Below are 26,642 nucleotides of genomic sequence, written 5' to 3' on the forward strand. Positions count from 1 at the left end.
TTCCTCCAACCTCTCTGGCTTTTCTTGGGGCTTAAAATGAAGAGGTGCCTGTGCAAGAATCAATATCTAAGACCACCTGTGAAGCAGGGTTAGTCACAGTACAAAAAGGGTTGGAAAATAGTGGGTAAAAGCTTCCCTGCTTTGACTGTAATTGGTATTAGCAAGGAGTTGAGAGGTAATCAATTGTAGATGATCAATAAATTTCCTGACTGGCCATTTCTAGGATCTGCACACTAGGCAATCAAGAATCTGGATAAAAACCAAAAATCAAAAACAAAAACAAAACAAACCTGCACTTATGTTAAACCAAATTAGCATAGTTACACACAGGATATCCGGGCATCATGACGTGGCCCTAAGTAAAAGGACAATTATTTTCTAGATTTAAAATATTCAGCCTGAGAGAAAAATTATAAGCACTGTTTACGTGCCCAGGCTGTACCGTCTCGCCTCAGACACCACGCCACACAGGGTATCCTCCTGTCTCTTCTCTCATTCTCTGTAGCCCAGAGTACAATCCCCATAGCCCAGGCTGGCCCACTTTCCTATTTTGAAGCTTCCCCTGTTCATTGTCCAGGCTGCCCTCTTTTCCTCTCCCTGCAGCCCGCCAGCTTCCCTTTAGCCCAGGCTGTCCCTGCTCCGCCCGAGTCCTGATGGACTCCCAGGATACTCCGGGCCTTCAGGGCACTGCGAGAGATTGCATCTTCTGTTCTCAGCCCTCAGCGCCTACGCGGTTCACCGCTTCTGGGTTCATTCGGATTGTGATGTCACTTCCTGTCCGGACCTGGGCAGCTCTGTGTGTGAGCCTGAGAGAAGGCTGGCCATGGGGCCAGGGTGTTGACTGACAGTTGACATCAGTCCCCCCACCCCCACCAGGCCGACCTGTCAGTCATCTGAGTCCTCGCCCACAAGCAGCCACTGACAGCATGACTGCTAATCTTCAAATTTGACACTTTTTCTATTTAAAGGCCACTATCATCTTTACAGGGTTGGATTGTAGTCATTTTTCTATATTTCAGGATATCCCAGGCTTGCTAAATTGGTGAAGGCCTTTTTAGAGGTGTTATGTATCCATGTCTTTTGATGATTGTGTTGTTTCAATGATATCCTGAAAATTTTGGTCCATAAAAGTTCTTATTGTAGTGGGTATTGGGAGAGCATGCGCCTTGTTGATGCTGGTGTGGCAGTCATCTGACAAATATGCACAATTTGTCTTTTTTTCTGACCTCCAGTTATTTGTTTCTGATGAAGGCTTGTGGAGAGGAGGTAGGAGAATGGAGATCTTCCTGGGTTATCAGATTGCTGAGTGAAACTTTACTTTGTGCAGGGGTCTCAGAGATCAGGGAAGATGGGTGGGGCAAGGGAAGTTTACCTGTATGCACCTGGAGTCTGATTAATGTGCAGAAGAGATTTATGATTTCTTTATGGCTTCTGAGTTTAAATCTTAGTATCTTTGTTCCATTCCATCACTGTTTAAATTGTATTTTCTTCCATTTCTTCAAGTAATTTATTTTTTCCTCTCTAAGGGCTTCTACTGTTTGCCTGTGGCTTTCTGTATTTAATTAACGGGATCATTTTTATCCTCATTAAAGACATTGGTCATCCTCATGAGGTACCATTTTAGGTCAGAATCTTGTTTATCGTGTGTGCTTGGGTATACAGAGTAGGAGAACGGGGTTATGATAATGCCAAATTGCATTGACTTCTGTTGGTTATGTTCTTCCATTTTTCTTTCTCCACCTGGTCATTTCTGTTATTATATTGCATGGGCCCAAAGACTGGACCAGGCCACTTTGGAGACAGGTAGTGCTGTCTCTGGTTAGGTCGAGCTCTCCATAGCCATGCTTAGTGCAACCATCATGCATCCCCATAGCTCTGATTATTGCAGACCTCTCAAAAGCCAGGTTGGATTTGGGATCTGGGGTAGACATATTAATCTGCCATAGTTTTAGTTGGGGGTGCAGACTGGAATGACAATGTGGCTCAGGAAGAGCTTGATAGATACCACATCTGCTGGTGTCTTGGGAGTCAAAAATGGCGTGGGTATTCAGCCAAAGATCTGACCTATGTTTCTAGATATGAAAGACAGCCTATAAGACTCGTAGGCCATTAGTTATGGAAGGTAGACCTTGCTTTCATAAGTTAAGACTATCGTGGTGTATCATGTGTAAAATTTTTGTAGAATATTGAAATTCCTTTTTTTGCATTCCATGTTAACATGGTTTTGTATATGAGATATTGAAGCTTTGAAGGAAATATAAGATATTATATTATAAGCTGAGTTTTATTATTTAAAGGTTATAAGGATACAACTTGGAAGAATCGTTATCAGCAATCCTGCACAGCTATGTATTTTAAGTGTTACTGAAGTAATGTTTCATGCCAATTATGAGACATTGGGTTAAAAAATCCTATTTGTAATTAAGCTATATTTAGTTTCATTCAATTAAGTTGAAGTTTCTACATAAATCATGGAAATTATAATTGATTGAGATGATATTGGTGCATGGATGTACAATCGACATCACAATGTCTTTAAAATATCTATGGTTAATGAATAAGATCTTTGCTACTGCATATCTCATTCGTGAAAGATGAAGTCTTTCCATCCATGTACAGTAATGAGTGCAGATACTCCAAACTGCTTTAATGTTTTGAATTAATCATATTCTGGTGCTATATCAAACCTTATTTCAATCGATTGAAAAAACAAAAATCAGTATCTGATTAATGGGAAGCAAACAAGACAATAAGGTTTTACTAATAAAAGATATCCAACATTTAATGAAAATACAATACCAATACTTTAGAGATTATTCTATGAGAAGAAAATGGGAAAGAGGCTATCTCTATTTCTGCATAGCACAACATGGATTCAGATATCTGATTCCAAAATGAAATAAAGGGACTACAAACTGAACAGAATCTATGAAATTTATGTGTGAGACATGGAAGAACATACTAATAAAATACTGTAGGGAGTATCATAAAATTGTAATGCAATAGTTTAACTTAATGGAAAAAAAACAGAGACTCTTTTGATAACCAGGAATGATACAGTGGTGTGTGATGTGCCTTCTATCCACCATGTCAAGTCAATAACATAAGCTTAAGGCAGAAAGAAAAGAAATTTCAAGAAATGCTATTTGTGTTCCAAGGACATGGAGAATTTCACTGTAGAAAACAAGATGGAGTTTCACCTCTCAAAAGTTTATTTAAGGACCTTTATGTTTGACCTATAGTATGACTATGAGTATGATATGGATCAAAGTCCAATGTTAATGTGTACCAAATTATTTCCAAAAGACTGCCATAGCCCAGCATGTAGTAGTTACAAGGGAGTGAAGAGTCACCCTCCACGCACATTCCCAATTCATTTAAAATGATATTACCACCCAGTATACAACAAATATAGAATATCACAATCTCAAGATACTCAAATTTCCCAATCTATAGGTCTACAAAAATTCTAAAAAAATATTCAAATTGACAAAGTCATAATTCAAACAATGTATGAAATACATTTTTATTCATAGTAACTATGATGCTACAATAAACTACATAGCAAGATGTTATTTTAACCCAGGGACATAGCAACCATTCCAAAAATGGAGTTAAAAATTCTACTTAATTCAGTATGTATATTTTGGGCCAAAAATAATGTAGTTGAAACAAATATAAATCAAATTCAATGCTCCACCTCTGTCACTCATTATAATCTAACCAAGTTATATAATTTTGCATAACAGACATTGTGTTGTTGCAATGTAATCCAAGACAGGGCTGTTTCAAAACAATTGCAGACTGGACATGGATGAAAAATATAAGGTGTATACTAATATTAGCCGTACAATTCTCAGAAATGACATGTAAATTCCTTCGTTTCTTTGGGAAAATATATGATATCTTTCTCAAACTTCTTAATGAGGTGTGAACAATATCAACAAAGAAATGTCTCTTCAAATGGCACTGACTGCCAGGGAATGATTATCAGGTAGTTGATAAGCATTATAACTCAGTGAATGTCTGCAAAAGTACAGATATTGGACAGAATGAGTATTGAATCTTTATAAATCCAGGCATTTTTGGATTTTGTATAATGACATATTCTCCCGATGACAGGAATCACAGGAACTTTGAAGACATTTTTTTAATCATGACTAGCATAAAATAGTATATAAACAACAGTGAGAATGTTCAACTCCTGGCTCAATATTTCATGTGAGACTGTGCTTCCCTACAATAGACAATGGATGACATAATGTCCCATGATTCCTCTCAAAGTGTGAATGATATTGAACTTTTTTGACCTTCCAAACTCTTGTCTCTGGAAGTTGTTGAAATCCATTGTTTTTTTTCCATATGGCTGTTGATACACATTTTGGTATCAAATAATGTAGTTGAAACAAATATAAATCAAATTCAATGCTCCACCTCGGTCACTCATTATAATCTAACCAAGTTATATAATTTTGCATAACAGACATTGCGTTGTTGCAATGTAATCCAAGACAGGGCTGGATTTTGGATTACAGGAGAAGATTGTCCTTGGGAATTATGCCATTCATATGAATGAAATCATGGCACCTGAGGTTGAACTATAAATGACATCATGGCACCTGAGGATGGAGAACGTGATCTCCAAAAACATGTTCTCAAAAACATGTTTTCAGAAATGTTTTGATCAAAAGTTTTTGAACCTCAGATGTAGAGCTTGAGGCCAGATTGTTCTCAATGTATCCAGGGAGCATGACATAGGATAAATGGAAAGGAACAGTGAATATAATTAAATGGATCTCCACACAGCTCCAGCCTTAAAACAGACTCTTAGTTGTAAATGTCTGTGTGATGTTTGTCTGCATAAGAAACGTTTTTCACAACTGCTCCATCAGAGAGCTTAGCAGACATGAAGAAGCTGAGTGCTTTCTCTACTTCGATTTTGCTCCTGAAGTTTTCCCTCATCTTGTGTTGTCTGACAGAAGCCATTTGTTTTTGGAGAATAAAGAATAATGAAGATAATGATGTATGTTTGAAAAATGATTGTGGTTTGTCCATTTGGACTATGGAGGGACATATTGAAGACAATTTGTATAATCAAATTACTGATTTTAGGTAAGTCATAAACTTTATTTCCTGCATCAATGTCTTAAATTAGAAACATTTAGCTGTGTACACAAACTGTGGGGTTCTGACCTGTTCCTACCCATATAACTTTAGAAATTGCTGAAAATTAATTATTACACAAATAATTATTTTAACAGTTTCAAATATGTCACTGCTTACTTTAGCTTTAAGAGGTCAATATGAAAACACTGCATTACTGCCTATATTTAATTGCCTGCCAGTGTTTCCTATATGAGCATACATCTAAATGCCTTCATGGAAAGGTTATCTAATTTGGGTATCAAACAGTTGGGCATATATTAATTCATTGAAATATTTGTGTATGTGTTGCTCTACTATACGTGATTATAATTATAACATTATATACATACTTGTGAATATACATATACTTTGCATTATAAAATAGACCTTAAATGAAGCCCTCATTCATGAGACTTTTTTCAAGATATTTATTTAGAAATTTAGCATGTCTCATAGTGCAAACTTTACTGCAAATGAGATTTTAATTTTCAAATATCTCCCTTAATCATCACTATACCTTGTTTTAGAATACCAGCAAGTTGTTTTGAGTTTTTTCTGGTAATATTTTTTGCTACTGAGGAGATCAACGAGAATCCCTACCTTTTACCCAATATGTCTTTGATGTTCACCATCACTGCTGGTCTAAATGAAGATACAATGGAACTTCTGGATAGAATATATTCACCACAAAACAATAGAATGTATTTTACTAATTACCTCTGTGTAAAATATAAAATTTGTGATGTAGACATTATTGGGCCATCATGGAAAACATCTGCTAAACTGGCAACGAATTCTTGGTCACCAAAGGTAAGAATATGTGACACTGAATGAGTCCACAACGTTAAATTCCATTTACATGTATCAACAAGAAAAATTTGACGGCATGCATTTGTGAATGTCCTACTACTCTATCTCTCTTTCTCTCTGTCTGTCTCTGTCTCTCTCTCCCTCTCTCTCTCTTTATCTCTCACTCACACACACGCTGTATGTATAAATATAGTGATACATATATATATCACTATATGTATCACTATATATATATATATCATTGTACTCTTATATCACTATATATGTCATTGTATGTACATATCAATATGTATATATATATATATATATATATATATATATATATATATATATATATATATATATATATATGCATGTATGTATTAAGGAATTAAATAATCAGATCACTTATGTACTGTATAAACAGGAAAAACTGTGTTCTAGGAAACTGAGACTTGTCAGAAATGGGCTAGAGTCTAAAAGAAAAAAATACATGCTATTTAGAGTATAATAGTACTATCCTCAATAGGAGTTAGTAAAGGTGAGCAACATCATTTGTATAAAATTCCAAATATTCTAATAATCATATTCCTCATGTGGATGTTTCATCCTCTCTTCTAAACACTTTAGGTTTTCTTTGGACCATTTAATCTGAACCTAATTGACCATGACCAGTTCCCATATGTCCATCAGGTAGCCATCAAGGACACACATTTGTCCCATGGCATGGTATCCTTGATGCTTCATTTTAGGTGGACGTGGATAGGTGTGGTAATCTCAGATGATGACCAAGGCATTCAGTTTCTCTCAGATTTAAGAGAAGAAATGCAAAGGCATGGGATCTGCTTAGCTTTTGTGAATGTGATCCCAGAAACCATGCAGATATACATGACAAAGGCTACAATATATGATAAACAAATTATGACATCTTCAGCAAAGGTTGTTATCATTTATGGTGAAATGAACTCCACTTTAGAAGTCTGCTTTAGAAGATGGGAGTATTTAGGTGCTCAAAGAATCTGGATCACCACTTCACAATGGGACTTTATCACAAATAAAAAGGAATTTAACCTTGATTTCTTCCATGGGACTGTCACTTTTGCACACCATGGAGGTGAGATTGCTAAATTTAGGAATTTTATGCAAACTATGAACACTGACAAATACCCAGTGAACATTTGGGAGTCTATACTGGGGTGGAATTATTTTAATTGTTCAGTCTCGAAGAACAGCAATAATATGGAACATTTTAAATTCAATGACACATTGGAATGGACAGCAGTGCACAGTTATGATATGGCCCTGAGTGAAGAAGGTTACAATTTGTATAATGCTGTGTATGCTGTTGCCCACACCTACCATGAACTCATTCTTCAACAACTAGAGTCTCAGAAAATAGCAGAAACTAAAGGAATATTTAAAGACTGTCAGCAGGTTATGTTTCTTACATTTCATTATTCTTAGATATATCAATATGATCTTTGAAATGGACCCAGAAAAACACTTCTCCATTTGTTAGAGATTATTCTCACAGTGGAAATATTTCTACACTATTAACCTCCCTAATTTATCTTTTACATGGATGAATATCATGCACAAGGAAACATTTAATAGGAAACAATATTTTTTATTATATCAGTGAGTTTTGTGAAAACATGTCTCAGCATTTCACCAAATAAGTTCAAAGGTTAAAATAGGATCAAAGGATTTGATAATAAAAACCTTAAGTGATGACTAGACTAGAATTTAGTTTTCTAAAGAGTAATTTCTCAAGAATCAGTACATGTGCTGTCACTAATAGTTAATTATTTAAATTAAAAATGATTTACAAAACCACAAATGATTAAGACTGTACATTTTATTGTTTCTGTTTACCTCATATATGTTTTCTGTCTATACATGAAAGGCCAACAGCCATTCTTTATTTTCACACATGCACATTCAAACACACCATTTTACTTGTTATATGCTAATAATTTTTCTAGTGTATTTTACAATTTAACATTAATATGAAGTATATAAATTTTCAGTTATCTGTGAGGTATGATGTATTTTGCTACACGGGATTATTTCAATGCAGCTGTCATTTGTGAAAATCATCAAAAAATTAGGGGAAATTCTCAGTTTTGCTTTCCCTATATTGATATGCATATGTAAGCATCTAATGATGGATCTCATTTAGGTGTCTTCCTTGCTGAAGACCAGGGTGTTTACTAACCCTGTTGGAGAACTTGTGAACATGAATCATAGGGAAAATCAGTGTGCAGAGTATGACATTTTCATCATTTGGAATTTTCCACAAGGCTTTGGTTTAAAAGTGAAAATAGGAAGCTATTTTCCTTGCATCCCACAGATGCATCAACTTCATATATCTGCAGATGTGGAGTGGGCTACAGGAGGACCTTCGGTTGGTATACTGCAATTTTTAGTTGTTTTCAAGATATCTATATTTTTAAATGTGAGGCACTGAAATAATATATGCATGTTTGGGACCTATTGCTACACTTGTAAAAGTCCATTCTACAAGCACCAAAATCTGGAAAATCTCTACTCCATGTAAATCTTGTCATAGAGAATTCCATATTCAGTTGCACCCATATGCCTATTTACCACACACTACAGGAATACACAGACACACACACACACACACACAGACACATATCTATCTATCTATCTATCTGTCTTTCTATCTATCTATATCTATATCTATATCTATATCTATATCTATATCTATATCTATATCTATATCTATATACTCATAATGAAAATTTGTAACTATATGTATACCATGCAATTTCCTTATTTTGTGAGAAGATATTTTAGTCTAATTAAGAATGCCATGTATTCTGTAACAGAAATCTTTCTCCAAATTCAAGGTTTCATATATGTGTGTGTATATATATAATTGGTTATTTTATTTACTTACATTTCACATTTTATCCCACTTACTGGTGTCCTCTCTTCTGTGGGGAATTGTATTATCTGGCATCACTGGGAGTGGAGCCTTTTGCTCCTGTGCAGGCTCAATGCACCAGTATAGGGGAATGCTAAAGTGATGAGGCAGGAGCCTCATAAAAGCAGAGGAAATGGGGGAAGGGTTAGGAGATTCAAGTTTTTGTTTTAAACTTCATTAATATTAGGATAGTCTTATATAACACATTTTGTTCCTATTCATCAAACAACTCTTGCTTGATTTACCCTACCTTCTTTCTCTATACACCTCAGCATTCTGACTTTTTAATTTGTAAAACATGAGAGAAAAACTGATGCTACATAAGCATTCCTTTTGGATTAATCAATTTAGGAAGGAAAGGTTTTAAATAGTTACAACTTGAAAGTTAAATATATAATATTATATGATGTAGCAAATATTGAGTGACATTCATTGTACTGCAGCAAAATACAAAATAATAATGTGCCTGAAATTGCGAAGAAATACTTTTTAACAGAGGAATATTTTATATATATATATCTGTTAATGTCCCATATATAAATCTCTGGGTCAATATACAGATGATGTATACATGAACTACACACAAACACACACACACACACACACACACACTCACACTCACACGCACACATGCTCTCTCAAACATATATTATATTATATTTATATTGTCCCAGGTTTCCTCCTCCATGTGCAGTGTGCCCTGTGCTGCTGGATTTAGGAAAATTCATCAGAAAGAAACAGCAGACTGCTGCTTTGATTGTGTTCAGTGTCCAGATAATGAGATTTCCAATGAAACAGGTACATGCTTGCATGCAGAAAAAAAATGCTGAACTTGAATACCTTCTCTTTCCAAACTAGATGGAAACTGAAGTACTAAAATCTCCATGTTTCAGAACTTCATCAGTTCAATAATGTCAACTTCTGTCGGACCTAGAAAATAACTTGCATTATCTTCTACAAGCAATACATTTCTCTCACAATACTGATTTTATACTATGCAGAAATCATTTACAAGGACATGCATGTGTACCATTTTTTTTTAAAGACAGACTTTAGGCATAATCTCGAACCACATCTATTTTCTTTAATCATTTGAAATGTAAGTAAAGAGTATATGAGAAAAAAAAACCCTGGGCTCCAAAACCAATTCTGCCTTTACATAGTTTTGGAAAACTATGGAGATTTATTTTCGTCTCTTTTTATTGTACTTGTTAAGCACATTTTCATGTATTCATCTCTTAATCTTTCTATCAATACCAAAAATGAAGGTATTACTGCTATTATTGTTGTTTTCTTTAACAAAAACAGACTGTGGCACATTGAGATGACAATGAATACTCACTGTTTTTCAAACTATTAAGGGTAGAATTGGTTTTGGAACCCAGAGAAATAAAGAAGAAACTTGACTACATATTCTTGGACCAAATTTTAAAGACAAACTTTTGGCATAATCTAGGAATATGTTTATTTTTCTTTGATTTTTTTATATAAATATACTTGACTACATTATCAGACTATAATCTTTCCCTCCATTACCCAGCTTAGTTTCGGACAAAGATTAGAGGCTCGGGGTAACAGTTGACATTTAATGAAATATATTTTAAGAGCTTAGATGTGTTTTGTGCATTGGTGGCATATGCCTTTAATAACAGCACTTGGAATACAGAGGCAGGTGGATTTCTGAGTTTGAGGCTAGCCTGGTCTTCAGAGTGAGTTCCAGGACAGCCAGGGCTACACAGAAAAACCTTGTCTTAAAAAACAAAACAAATCAAACAAAAAATGCATAGATGGCTTGAAGGATTAAGATTTTCCTGTAAAACAATTAGAAAAAGAGCGAAGATTTCAAGAAAAAGAGATGGCATAGTGCTGATCACCAATAACCCTCGACCTAAGGAAAGAGGGATGATGGTGAATATTCATTATCTTCATGCCATACAGCTTGGAATGAATCCTTGGGAATAAGGGATTGAAAGTCCCAAAATGAGGGGGCATAAAGCGACAAGAATGAAAACATTCCTTTAGGTAAACAGTACTTGCTTGAGGAACTGTATGTTTTGGTTCCTATGTGGAGATACAGACAAATGGCACAACTCAAAATGCAAACAAAGTGCATAATGAATTTCATTAACTGACATCAGTAACTATGACTGCACACTACTCTTGTCTGCGAATAGTGAATTTATGGTTTGAGGAATTAAAAAATCTGAGATCATCCGTTTTATCATTTATCATATTTTCTTTCTTTTTTGTTTAATGCATAATTTTTCCATTCCATTCCTTATCATGGTACTTAGTTTCATGAAAAAAACATAGGTAAATAGAAAGCAATCTTAAGTAAGTGTTCCTTACAGTGATAAGGAATGGATAGATGCTCAATACCAGAATAGTTATTGATATATTCTCTGAATAATACCAATCCATAATTATTAAGTACATAATTATGATATCTTGTAAGGGTTTATTGTTTTTTCTGGCAGATATGGAACAGTGTGTGAGGTGTCCTGATGATAAGTATGCCAACTTAGAACAAACCCACTGCCTCCAAAGAGCTTTGTCATTTCTGGCTTTTGAAGATCCACTGGGGATAGCTCTAGGCTCCTTGTCTCTCTCCTTATCAGCCATCACAATTTTAATACTCGTCACTTTTGTGAAGTACAAGGACGCTCCTATTGTGAAGGCCAATAACCGCATTCTCAGCTACCTCCTGCTCATCTCTCTAGTTTTCTGTTTTCTCTGCTCATTGCTCTTCATTGGACATCCCAACCAGGCCACCTGCTTCCTTCAGCAGACAACATTTGGAATATTTTTCACGGTGGCTGTTTCTACAGTGTTGGCCAAAACAATAACTGTGGCCATGGCTTTCAAACTCACTACCCCAGGGAGAAGAATGAGAGGGATGCTGACATCGGGGGCACCTAACTTGGTCATTCTCATTTGTACCCTGATCCAACTTGTTCTCTGTGGCATCTGGTAGGTAAAATCTCCTCCCTTTATTGACAGAGATATACAATCTGAACACGGGAAAACTGTCATTATTTGCAACAAAGGCTCAGTCATTGCCTTCCATGTTGTCCTGGGATACTTGGGTTCCTTAGCTGTTGGGAGCTTCACTGTGGCTTTCCTGGCTAGGAACCTTCCTGACAGATTTAATGAAGCCAAGTTTCTAACTTTCAGCATGTTGGTGTTCTGCAGTGTCTGGATCACCTTCCTCCCTGTCTACTATAGCACCAGGGGGAAGATGAGAGTGGTTGGGGAGGTCTTCTCCATCTTGGTTTCTAGTGCAGGGTTGCTAGGGTGTATCTTTGTCCCAAAGTGTTATGTTATTTTAGTTAGACCAGATTCAAATTTTTTACAGAGGTACAAAGATAAATTGATTCATTGAAACTGTGATAGTGTGAAAATGTTAGATGATACTCAACATATTTTTTCTTTGTCTTAACCAAAGTAGTACTTAATTATATAAAAAATTTTAAGGAAATAAATAAATTTGAACTTGCAAATAGGACAGCATACTCCATTGTGATACCATTTAACAAAATGTGGTGGAAAATGTTTTGTAAATATGTACACAATTCTGAATGTATAGAGAAGGAATGTCAACTGAGGAATAGGAATCTCAATTGAGGAATAGCCACCATCATTTTTACCTGTGGTTTTGGGTGTAAGCCATGTACTTAATAAATATAAGGTGACAGTTCTGACTGTTGGCAATAACCCCTCCAGGTGAGTTGTTCTTGAAGTTATAAGAAAGATGACTTCAAACAATGTGGACAAGAAACCAGTAATCAACACTATTCCATGTGCATTCATGGAATGCCTGAATCAATTTCATAGTTTAGCTACATTCAATATACTGTGGCCATGGTACATAAGAAAATAAACAATTTTCTCATATGTTTCTCTTGATCATAGTATTTTTTTAGAACAACAGAATGTAAGACGTCATCTTAATGTTAAAATGTCTCTGTCGGGCTTTAGAATATCATAGATTCTAGATGCATAAAAGGCACTGATTTGGAACATGAAACAAGACTGAATGTTATCAGAGTGTGTAGCACAGTGACAATACTGTGTATGACAGCTCAGAGTCGATGGACTTGGAGTAGCTTTAAAATATACTAGGAAGATATTAAGAATATCAGATAATATACAAAGAAGGGAACACTTTATGAAAAGGAAATTGGGGATCATACTGTGCCTGCAATATAAGAATCTGCCAATTTATGTGAAAGACACTATTTCATTATGAATTGAAAGTGTTTCTTTAAGTGAGTAAAATCACTAATGGAAATGTCACACACAAGACCTTTACTCCAATAAGGTCTGTGAATTTGATGGACACATAAATCACTGTAGATGAAGGGTCTTATACATTTTATCAAAATATGAGTACCAAAGATTATTTCAGTTTAATATTAAACACACAAACATGCACATATAAACACATACACATTATCATTTCTTTACATCAGTTGATAAAGGTAACTCTCATTATTCTATCAAAGTACTGTTTACTGTTTGCTGATTCAATTTTAAGTACTACTTGGTTGTTTATTTTTGACACTGTCATTTTATTGCTTTTTACTTATATTTCCTGTCTGCAAAACACACTTTGTAGTACTTCCTGCACTCCTAAAATTCACATGGCTTCTTATCTCATTAATTCTTACAGAATGTGTATATATTTGCATATATGTGCAACATATATTGGTGTGTATATATTTGCCTATATATATTGGTGTGTGTATATATTTGAGTATATATATATATATAGAGAGAGAGAGAGAGAGAGAGAGAGACTGTATAAAATTGCATATATTTATCTTCTGATATGGTTACATAGCAGTAAAATAACTGCTAAATACATTGTGCTTAAATATCAGGGTCTTGATCAGCCACCATCAGAGAGTTTTTTTTTTTCCTTAATAGATCGGATCAAATGAAAAACCCATATGCAGACATTTTTTAGGATGTGAAAGAATTTTGAACACACATTCATAAATGGGATGTCTCTATAAAATCGCTTGTCTTAGGACTCAGGAAACACTGGGGAAGTGTAGGTAGAAGTGTTATCCATGCCAGAGGGGATTGAGAACAACCACCATGGAAAATAGGATTTCTAAAACAAGAAAGATGCACGCACGTATGAAATTACAGAGACTGTGGCAGCACGCACAGGGCCTGCATGGTTCTGTTCAAAAATGGGGTCTCATTATTGAGAGGGGAATGGAACTGCATCCCTATTCAAATCCAGTTAATAGTCATTTACAAAAATCAGTGTTAATGTTTCTATAATATAAAGTGTCTTATGAATGAAGTATGACAGTGTACTTTGGCATCTATCACATGCAGTTGTTGAGAATGCCATCCTTTATGTAGAAAGAACTTTCTAGAAATGTAATGGCCACAAGATGAATGAAAAAAGGAGACATTAAAATTCCTATCTGTATTAATAATGATTTAACAAACTTGATTTAAGGTATGATTTACAAGAATCTCTTTTTTCAAGAGATGTGCTTAAAAATAGGACATTCATGGGGTATTCAAACTATCTGAAGGGCAATCCTCTTGCTCAGCATAAGATGGGTAACACAAAACAAACTCAAGGATATTGTTGGTGGTTCTTTGTCTCTTAATGCTTTCCAGGACTTTTATATATGTTTGGCTTTTATTTTCATTTGTTTTCATGCGTACTGATTTTTGTTTTTACGTCAAAGTTCATTTTTAGTATATTGTGGCTTACCCTTTTGTGGTTTTGTGTAAATTATTTTTGTGAATTTGAGTTGGTGTATGTTTAGGTTTCTTAGAGATTTTCTTTAATTTTTTCTGTATTTATTTTTAATTTTGTCCTCTTATAGATTTTGTTTATATATTTATAACAAATATATAAACCTATAATAATAATAATAATAATAATAATAATAATAATAATAATTTATATGTTTAGTGTATAACATGAAAAAAGAAAGGTTTTAGATTTGAAAAAGTTTTATGGTGCAGTTTGATCTGGAAACAGTTGGGTAAGGAGAGAAGTAATCAGAATATAACATGAAAAAATATGTTCAATAATAGAAAAATGAGAGATAAAAGATAAGAACATCAATGAACGTTGTACCACTCCATTTTTGGGATGAATCAAATACAATGCTCTGTGGCATTAAGGATGACACCATACCTTGGCATCAATCCCTTCATGAAGTTCTCCAGGATGGCATCCTATATGTAGAAATCATTTCCTAAAATTTAATGGCCACCAAATGAATGAAAAAAAAAAAAACCAATAAAGTTCATGTCTAAATAATCAATGAATTGCTTTCAGGTATGGTTTACAAGAATCTATTTTGTTATTTTAAAAGTGTATTTATGATTGAACTACCAAAAACAAAACAAAAAAAAAAAGAGCTAACACCAATGTCTGCTCAGGGCACCAGCTCAGATGCACTCTCTGAGAAGTGGATTTTAGCCCAAAATCTCAGAATACACAAGATATAGTTCACAGACCACAAGAACTGCAATAAAAAGGAAGATCAAAGTGTGGGTGTATTGGTCCTTCTTAGAAGGGAGAACAAAATATGGAGACAAAGGGTTGGGCAGAGACTGAAGCAAAGTCCATCCAGAGACTGCACCACATGGGGATCCATCCCATATGCAGTCAACAAACTCAGACCCTATGTGGATGCCAAGCAGTGCTTGCTGACAGGAGTCTGGTATGGCTGTCTCCTGAGAGTCTCTTGAATCATTGAATTGATCACCGCATCCATAAATGATGAAATAGAGAAAGGACTGAAGGAGCTGAAGGGGTTTGTAACCCCATAAGAAGATCAATAATATCAACAAACCAGAGCTCCCAGGGTCTAAACCACCAACCACTGAGTACACATGGAAGGAGCCATGGCTCTGGCATTATATGTAGCAGAGGATGGCCTTGGGCATCAATGTAAGGCGAGGCCCTTGGTCCCATGAAACATCAAAGTCCCAGTGTAGGAGGATGCTAGGCCAAGGCGGCATGAGTGTGTGTGTATGTGTGTGTGTGTGTGTGTGTGTGTGTGTGTGTGTGTGTGTGTGAGAGAGAGAGTGTGTGACACACCCTCATAGAAGCAGGAGGAGGGGTGGGATACAGAGGGGGGAAATGAGGAAATGGGATATCATTTGAAATTTATATAAATGAAATATGCAATTATTTGTTTAAAAAAAAAGATACCACAAGGATCCTGGAATTTCTCTAATAGAGCCAATCAACTATCACAGATAATGGATCAAAATAGACACTGCATCCTTTGGGAACCTCTGTGTTGTTTATTCAGTGGTGTGTATAATGTAAACAACACAGAGGTTCCCAAAGGATGCAGTTCTTCCTCAGCATGACTTCTTTGCCTTCTCCTTTATTTTAGCCTCCCTACCCCTCAAACCCCTCCTGCAGATGCAGTCACATGGAAGCTAGAACTTAATCCTGTTCATCTTACAGCTCCCAGCTGTGTCTTCCATTATTTAAGATCCAGTTGTTCTTTAGCAAGAAATGTGAATGACTCATACAAGGAACAATAACGCTTTGAACTTTTTGCCCAGTTCTGCTCAGAAATAAAGGAAAAACAAATAAAGGAGATCATCAATAAGCAAGAAACATCTATAGCTTATTTTGAAAAGCAAAAGAAATCTTAGAGTCTTACCTATAACAGTGAGGTTCCAGTAGGTCTCCAGCATCAAATCTTTGTAGAGATTTTTCTGCAAAGAATCAAGTAAATTCCATTCTTCTGCAGTGAATTCACACGCACAGGGCCTGCATGGTTCTGTTCAATATGGGGTCTCAATATTGAGAGGAGGATGGAACTGCACCCCCATTCCTATCCAGTTGAAATCCATTTACCAAATCAATATTAATTGTTTTTATGATATAAAATGCTTTATGAAAGGAAGGATGACACCGTACATCGGCATATATTACATGAAGTTGAGGATCACGTCATATATGTAGAAATCATTTTCTAGAAACATAATGGCCACCAGATGAAGGAGAAAGGAGACATTAAAATCCATGTCGATATGAAAAATGAAGTAACAGACTTGATTTCAGGTATGATTTACAAGAAGCTCTTTGTTCAAAAGATGTGCTCAATAATAGTACATTTATTGGGTATTAAAACTATCTGAATGGCAAACCTTTTGCCCAGAATCAGATGGAAAACAGAAAACAAACTCAAAGTCATTGTTGGTTTTTCTTTGTCTCATTACGCTTTTATATGCCAGGACTTTTATATTTGATTTTCTTTTGTGTTCATTTGATTTGTTGTTTTCTGTTCTTTGTTTTTGTGTTTTTTGTTTTTTTTTTTTATGCCACAAAGTTCCTTCCTATTTAAGTATATTGTGGCGCAAACTTTTGTGTTTTTATGTAATTTCATTTTAGGAATTTTAATTTGTGTATGTTGAGGTTTCTTAGTTGTTTTATGTATCTTTTCATCTGTTTATTTTTCATTTTATTTTATTAGAGGTTTTGTTTTTTATAATTAATAATAATAATAGAATAGTTTAGATGTTTAGTTTATTAACAGGGAAAAGAAAGGAAGAGTAGGGCTTTGAACAAGTGGCATGGGATACGGAAATCTGGAAATAGTTGGGTGAGGAGAGAGGTAGTTAGAATATAGAGTATGAAAAATATCTATGCTCAATAATAGAAAAATGAGAGATAAAAGAGAAGACCATCAATGAACACTGTACCACTTCTTTCCTGTGATGAATCAAATAAAATGCTCTGTGACATTAAGGACAACACCATAACTCGGCATCAATCCCTTCATGAAATCCTCCAGGATGGCATCCTGTATGTAGAAATCATTTCCTAAAAACTAATGCCCACCAAACAAATGAAAAATAGTGACATGTGACAATTCACGTCTAAATTATCAATGATTAAACAGACACACTTTCAGGTATGGTTCATAAAAATCTCTTTTGTGATTGTAAATTTGTATTTATGATTGAACTACCAAAAGCACCTTTAAAAGGAAAAATAATTGTCACAGAGAATGTGGCCGTGCTTAATCAAGCAAGCAAAACACAGACTAGGGCTGTCCAAGTTTGCCATCCTGCCCATGACATTTCTTCAAGCAAGCCCCTGGTCCAAGTATTTTGAGCAGATTCAGTCCTGATAGTGAAGTTATTCAGAGGTCACGGCCTGATCTAGCAAGGGAGGAGCACCACAAGGGACCTCACAGGTGCAAACGTCTGGCTACACCTGGCCGACGCTTCCCATGCAGCTCTAGGGAGGACCAACCACCACTGCTCCCACTGCTCATATGTCTGCTCCTCCTCACTATGGGCAGTGACTCTGGGCTCAACATGTTTCAAAAACGGAGCTTACTATAGACATTTACATGAATAAATTATGAAATTCAAAGCTAAACAGAACTAGAAAAAGGCCCAGTGCTAGGATTATTTTCCATGTAAACCTCCAATTTTATCAAAATTTTCTAATTCTCTCATTATTTAATTTAGAAATATTTTTATTTCTATCATTTTAGAAGCATCGCTTTCCTTGTAAATCTTCAACTTTCACACTCTTTTCTATGTATTTCTTCAATTTTATCAGGAATATATTCCATGAAAATCTTCCCTTTCATCCCAAATTTTTCTATGTCCTTGGTCATTCAGTAAAAATAAAATTATCTACATTTTTAACATTATTTTCCAACAAATACTTCAATTTTAACACATTTTTCAATATATTACTTTAATTTTCTCGGAAATGTTTTACATGTAAAGCCTCAATTTTATCAGAAAATGATTCTAGTTTATTTTAAAATCATTTTAGGAACTTTTTATGTCTACTGTTTATCTGTATTATTTTTCAATTAAAACCTTCACTATTTCAAGTTCCACTTCATTTTTTTCACAAATATTTTCAGTGAATGTTTCTACTACCTTTTCCCATTAGTTTAGAAATAGTTTATATGTCTAATAATATTTTATCTGTATTATCATTTCTGATATCTTAAATTATAATACATTTCCTGTATATTACTTCAATTGTATTAGAAATATTTTCCATCAAAATCTTCAATTTTATCAAAAAATTTTTCTAGGTTATTGGACAATGTTCTAGGTATATTTTCTATATTTACTATTTTACTATTATTATTTTCCAATTAATTCTTCAATTTGAACACACACATATATCTTCAATATCACTACAGATATTAGTTAAGATAAACTTTAATTTTATCAGAAAATATTTCTATTTAATTTTTCAATTATTTAGGGATGTTTTTATGTACACAACATTATCTGAATAATATCCAGTGAAAATCTTCAATTTAACACTATTTTTCTATATATTGTTTTAATTATATCAGAAACAATTTCCTTGAAAATCATGAATTTTATGAGAAAATGTTTCTAAGTGCTTGATTAAGATAATTTATCTTTTTACCATTATTATTTTCCAACAGATTTTTCAATTTTAACCCATTATTTTTCAATTTATTCGTAAAATTGAGTTTGCCTACACATTTAGTTCTCTTTGTCAACTTTTTATGTCTATTTATTTTCAATGTCAAATCTCAATTCAAAATAAATTTTCTGTATATTTCTTCAATTTTATAGGAAATATTTTCCATGAAAGCCATCAATTTGATTAGAATTTTTTACATGGTTTGTCAGGCAGTTTTGATGTATTATCTATGTGTATTATTTTACATCAAATTCTTCAATTTTAACACACATATTAATATATTTCTTCAAATTCAGTGAAAATGTCACATTGGCATCACTGTCAGTCGCTCAGAGACTGCTGGTCCTGCCCCTGATGTCACGCCAACCCCGCCCATCACCCATGTATCTCAGCCCCGGGCGGGAGCCATGTTGAATTCCCTAACTGTCACCCAGCAAACGCTGGCCGCGCCCCCTGACGTCCCCCGAGCCTCCCCCCCCCCCCACCATGCACCTCAGCCCCTGGCGGGCGCCATGTTGGCGTCCCTGTCCGTCACCCGGCAACCGCTGGCACCACCCCCGACGTCACTGTGGTGCCCGCCCTGCATCCAGCGTCCTGGAATGATGTCATTTCCTGTCTTTAATTTTTATGAATCAAAGTGGGCTGGGAGTTTGAATGTGCTTGTTTGTCAGAGGTCTGGCAGAGGCGGGAAGGAGGTGAGTGCACGCATTTAGCGACTGCTGCGATTGCTGAGCTTCAAGGGCTCTGAGCAGCCCGGCCTGGAATTGTAGAACGGGACTGCATTTGCGTGCGCATTCAGATGAAGATAGTGCTCCAAGCTGCGGGTGTGTGTGAGCTCTGGAGTAACTCAGAGCTATCCTCCTGTCATCTCCGCAGACGTGGTCTGTGAGTTTGGAGAGGCCTGGCAAGACGCGGGCTTCCCGCTCTGGAAAGTTTGCAGGGGAGCAGTGTGCAAACTCTCTCTGTGCTCCAGGCCGGGACAGTGGCCGGGCAAGGCGCGGGCTTCCCGCTCTGGAAAGTTTGCAGCAGGGCAGAGTGCAAACCCTCTCTGTGCCCCGGGCAGGGACAGTGGATGGGCAAGGTGCAGGCTTCCCGCTCTGGAAAGTTTGCAGCAGTGGGGCAGAGTGCAAACCCTCTCTGTGCTCCTTCAGGTGGGGACAGTGGCCTCCTGGCACGACCCTCCTGTGGAAACAGAAGCCGAGCCTGGCCTCCATGGATCGCTGGGCTGTGCGCCGGCCCTTGCTTCTGTCTGTGAGCTGGTGAGACAGGTAGAGAATTCACAGGCCAATAAACTGCATCCTGATCCTTAACGCGACAGGCCAGGCTGAGAAAAGACAAAGACCTGGTAGAGTTTACAGAGGTCTGGGCTGGCGCTTTCCCAAGGAACATAAATAATCAGGTTGGAGCCTGATGGGGTCAAAGGCTGTGGGATGGACGGGGCTAGGTCCCAGGCTATTTTTTTTTCTTTAGTTTTGTTAATTATTTATGTAGTAGTTATTTATATTGTTTTCCTTTGATGTTTGCTGTTTTGATTATTGTGCAGCAAAGACACTTTTCTACAATCTGTTTGATATTTTGGATGCTTCTTTTACATTAACAGGCACCTTCATTAGTTTAGGAAATTTTCATTTATGATTTTATTGGAAATGTTTTCTAGACATTTATGCTAATTGATCTTATTCCCCCTCACCCTCACCTTCTCCTTCTGAGGTGTTCCCTGTGGCTGTGCAGCTTGAATGCTTCTCTGTGTCCTGCTCTGAGCTCTGCTGTTGTGCGCTGTGAGGGGACCTCAGGGAAGCTCTGAAATCAACACATGGTGAGTACAGGATCACTGCCCACAATGGGGAGGAACATGCAGCTGAGCTGTATGCACTGGGGTGGTGGGTCCTCTATGGGGTTGGATCAGAAGCATCAGCCAGATGTGACTTCCTGTGAGGTTTCTAGGGGTGCTACTTACTTCATAGTTCAGGCCATGATCTCTGAATAATTTCAGTATCATGGCTGATTGTAATTCTGTCCAAAACATTGGGACCTGTTGCTTTTTTGTAGAAGCATGGGTGGTTTCTGTGACTATGCATCACCTGGGTCCAAACCTTTTTGTCTTTTATAATATACATTAATAAGGCAAGGTTAGGGCTGGAGAGATGGCTCAAAGGTTAATAGCTCTGGTTGTTCTTACACAGGCCATTAGATTAATTCTTAGCAACCACATGGTGGCTCATAACTATATGGAATGGGGTCTTGTGCCCTCTTCTGGCCTGCAGGAATACATGCAGGGAGAACATTGTATAAGTAATGAATTAATGCCTTAAAAAATAGAAGACAGATATGAATCTAATAGTTCTGATTTCATACATTACTCATTCTATTGTTTACTTTGTTTTTTTCGCTGTAGCTTTTTTTATATTTATTTAATATGTTTAGTGTTGTGATTATTCGTAGCAAAGGGACTTTTTTTCCCATTGTTTGGTATTTTTGATGTTTCTGGTACATTAACGGGCATCTTTTTTGCTTTAGAAAAATTTTCCATTCATTATTTCATTTCAAATATTTTTGAGACCTTTATGCTGATTGATCTTTTTCATCTTCCTCCTCCTCCTCCTCTTCCTCTTCCTCCTCTTCCTCCTCCTCTAATTCTTCTTCTTCTTCTTCTTCTTCTTCTTCTTCTTCTTCTTCTTCTTCTTCTTCTTCTTCTTCTTCTTCCTCCTCTTCTTCTTTTCTTCCTTCTCCCTCTCTATCATGTACTGAGAAACTAAACGCAACTGAAACATGTAAGAGTCAGATGTGAAAGAGGTTGTTTGTGGGAAAGGAGCGGAGTGAGACCCTGAGGATAGTGACTTATTTTCCTGCCTGGTATTGCTTATCTTTCCATGCAGGTGTCTAGGCATCATCATTTGTAGTGATTATTGGTCTAGGTAAGGTTTCTCAGTTTGTCTTGTTTGTGAGGGTGTTTATTCCTGTGTTACAGTTTTCTGTCTAGATTTTCATTGTGTTGGCTGAGTGTAGCCTCTTTTACTGACATTTTTGTTATGTTCAAGAGAGATTGCTGATTAATGTTGAAACCTAGGAGAGGAGGTGGGCAGTAAAAGATTCTCTTCTCAATCCACAAAGAGACATAGTCAAGAGAGAGGTAAATCTGCCAGCATTTCATTATTTCAGAGCTACAGTCATCTTAAGGAGCCTCAGTTGAGGGTGTGCCCTCATCAGAATGGCTGGTTACAATGTCTGTGTGAGATAGTGTGGATGATTGAAGTGGGAAGGGTCTTCCACTGAGGGTGACAATATTCATAAGCCAGTGGGCCTGGGCTGGATGAGAGAGCTACCTGAGCATGGGACACTGACCAATGGGGAGGAACATGCAGCTGAGCAGTGGGTGCTGAGGTGGTAGGTCCACTGTGGGGTTGGATTGGAAGCATCAACCAGATATGACTTCCTGTGAGATTTCTACTGGTGCTTCTTACTTGCAAGTTGAGGCCATGACCTATGAATAACTTCAGTATCATGGCTGATTGTAATTCTGTTCGAAACATCTGGACTAGTTGCTTTCTTGTAGAAGCATGGGTGGTGTCTATGCACCTGTGTCCAAACTATATTTTCCTTTTATAATATACATTAAGAAGGCAGGGTCAGGCCTGGGGAGATGTCTCAGAGGATAAGCTGTTTTATATACATATCTTTAGCTTTGAAATATATCCAAATATATAGGTTCTTTTCTATTTCTAAGGATTGCATATGTTCATGATGTCAATATTATCTGAAATTTCAGGGTCATTGTGTGCCTGGTGTATGCCATTCTGCCTCAGTCTTCTCTTTGTTCTGAAATGTTTGTATTAATACGACACTATTGCATGTGTGCATGAATAAGAATATCATGTTTCTCACCTTTACTATTGTCAGAAGATGGCCTCAGAACTCTTTGTTTTGAAGTAATGAGTAGTTGTTGGCCCTGTATGTTTGTGAGAAATTGACCACCATTATGTGGAAGACAAGCAAGAGCTCGCCACTGATGAATTCTCTCTCCAAACCTACATTGCTTATTTATAATCAACATTTATATTGTTATTATTTTCATCTGTTCATTTGTAACTATTTAATCATGCATTGTCTTTTAGTAAATTTTATTAATGTTATAGTTTAAACTGTTGCACTTCATGTTTCTGCAACATTAACACAGTTCTGAAATGAATGCATGATTCATTGTAGGAACTTTTAGTAAAGAATTGTGAGTTCTCTATCATTTTTGTTTCCTTGGTTGATTGTGGTAGAGTGTTGATGTTCTTAATATATAACTTTTGGTCTCCTAGAACACATTACATAGGCCATGCTGCCGTCAAGCTAAATGACATATACCTGCCTGTAACTCTGTGATTAAGGGCATGAGCAAATACACCCAGCTTGCTCATGAGTTTTGTAGTTAGTAATTGTTCATACAATTTTTCAGATGTGTGCTCAGTTTGGTGGATCTGTTTCCCCTGCATCAACCTCTCAATTGGCATTTCTCTGGCAAGGCTGTATCCTATTCAACATGTTCAAAATTGACACACCTAAATCTTGTAAATCAAGATCTCTCTAAAATGACACAGTGATTATAAATTCTGAGTCAGAATATAAGTGCATCATGTGGCAAAATTATATATATATATATATATATATATATATGTTTTTGAGTAAGCATATATTTCCTTTACAGTAATGTTAATATGATTCTTTGTGTTATAAACATGTATGGGATATTTAGGATGCCGTGACTTTTGATGATGTACATGTGAACTTCACTGGGGAAGAGTGGAATTTGCTAGATCCTTCACAGAAAAATCTCTACAAAGATGTGATGTTGGAAACCTACCTGAATCTCGAAGCTATAGGTAAGACTGTTATATTTTTTAAAGGAAAGAAATGTTTCTTGGTTATTGATGATCTTCTATTATTTTAATTGTGAATAAAGAAGATTGAGCTGAATAATTCAGTTTTACTGAATTTTAATTGTAACATTCATAATGCAGTGATAATTCACAGTACCTTGAATTTTGCCTAATTTCCAATAGTATATCATTGATTTTCTGGTACTGTGTTTTAGGCTATTATCGGGGAGACCATCATCTTGAAGAAAATTGTCAAATTAGTAGAAGACATGAAAGGTAATTTTTATGTGCAAGCTGATACAAATTGGCCTCTGAGGAAGTGTCCATATGTTCTGGAGTCTCCATTGAAAAGCAAGAGTGTAAAATAACAGTCCTTTAAGAGTAGGTCTAATTATAATATTCTGACAAAACCATATACCTTAAGATCTGATATCTGGTTAGTGTATCCATTTGATATGTAGCTCCTTTAGAACTATGCTATGCACCTGTCAATCTGTATAGTCTCATAGTACTTAGAAATTGTATATTGAATAGAGAAAAATTTATATCCAAAACATCCTAATAAGCATATAGTCCATAGTAAGATTATAGGGATATTGAAGGAAGAAACAATTTTTTTTGTTCTAGAACAATGAGAAGATATGTAGCATTCTGCATTTGATGGACATTAGGAATATGATGTACATTTGCAACTAAGTGGTTTTATAGTTTTACGGGGAATATCCCCAAACTCATAGTGTAGAAAATCTTTATGGGTACTAGGAATTTGGAAATTTTTCTGTGTATCCTGGTTCACAGTAAAATGTGTTGTAATTCACTCTATAGGGAAAATTATGAATGTAATTAGTGTTGCAAAGATGAGAGTTGTTCAAACTTTCTTCAGATAGCTGAAATATATTATATAAAAATCCCTTATATAAAGAGGATGTTATAAATATGAGCCATGTAATAACGATCACAAGTGACTTGAACAACTCATGATGAGGGAGAACACCATAAACATGCAAAGGGCTAAAACCTTAGGATCTGATGCTTTTCTACCATATACCAAATTGTAAACATAATTCAAACTGATTACAAGATTCATAAGAGTAATTAATACAGTAAAGTTTTCACATGTGATAATTATTGTTGCAGGCCTTTAAGAAGTCATAGTGGAGAGAAACCATATGAATGTAAAGTCTTTGCAAGACCCAGTCATCTCCAATATCAGAAAAGAACACATACTGGAGAGAAACCATATGAATGTAATCAATGTGGTAAAGCCTTTGCAAGACCCAGTCATCTCCAAAGACATAAAATAACACATACTGGAGAGAAACCTTATGAATGTAATCAATGTGGTAAAGCCTTTGCACAGCGCAGTCATCTCCAAAGACATAAAAGAACACATACTGGAGAGAAACCTTATGAATGTAATCAATGTAGTAAAGTATTTGCATATCACAGTCATCTCCAATATCATAAAAAAACACATACTGGAGAGAAACCTTATGAATGTAATCAATGTGGTAAAGCCTTTGTACGTCACAGTGTTCTCAAAAGCCATAAAAAAACACATACTGGAGAGAAACCTTATAAATGTAATCAATGTGGTAAAGCCTTTGCATTTCACAGTTATCTCCAATATCATAAAAAAACACATACTGGAGAGAAACCTTATGAATGTAATCAATGTGGTAAAGCTTTTGCCCGTCACAGTACTCTCCAATATCATAAAAGAACACATACTGGAGAGAAACCTTATGAGTGCAATCAATGTGGTAAAGCCTTTGCACAGCACAGTACTCTCCAAAGACATAAAAGAACACACACCGGACAGAAACCTTATTAATGTAATAAGTGTGGTAAAGTGTTTTCACCAGGGATAAGTCCCCAAATTCTGTGTCCTGGAGAGAAAATTAATGAATATGATCATGAATTAAGTGGGAGTTAGGAGGGTATCATAAAGTAGGATATGATAGACATGGGTGCTTGGGATTATTTCCACTCTGGAGATTTTTTGTTTGTTTGTTTGTTTGTTTGTTTTATGCTTTTGCAAAGAAATTTGCTGCCCTCATCTGAAGAGTTTCCTTGAGGTTAAGGTAAAGATGTTTACATTAATTGTATTGACAAAGTAAGTCACAAAAATCACCGCATAGAATTTGGCATGAAAATTTTTAACAAACATGGAAACTAAGAAAGGAAAACTAAAAAAAAAGAAAGGTTCAAAATGCAAGGCATCATCAGGAAGTTGAATCCAGTTTAATCCTGTAATCAACGATATTCAATGGCATTAAAGGAACAGTTACATTAGGACAAGACTACATTCAGCTAAACATATGGGTTTGCAGTTTTATGAAAGAGAACTGTATCATGTTAGGAATTATTATTACCTGGTTATTGTTTTGATGTAGACATATGAAGATACAAGTATGTGTCAAATTGCCAAGGGATATATTTGGATTCT

The 26,642-nt window shown here is 35.9% G+C and overlaps 2 pseudogenes; both read left to right on the top strand.

Moving 5' to 3' along the window:
- Positions 1-4,906: 4,906 nt before the first annotated feature.
- Positions 4,907-12,269, top strand: LOC127672649 (vomeronasal type-2 receptor 116-like; annotated as a pseudogene).
- Positions 12,270-20,543: 8,274 nt separating this feature from the next.
- LOC127673188 (zinc finger protein 120-like) lies at positions 20,544-26,191 on the top strand (annotated as a pseudogene).
- Positions 26,192-26,642: the final 451 nt, after the last annotated feature.

The sequence above is a fragment of the Apodemus sylvaticus genome, chromosome 22 (genome assembly GCF_947179515.1).
Source record: "Apodemus sylvaticus chromosome 22, mApoSyl1.1, whole genome shotgun sequence".
Taxonomy (NCBI): domain Eukaryota; kingdom Metazoa; phylum Chordata; class Mammalia; order Rodentia; family Muridae; genus Apodemus; species Apodemus sylvaticus.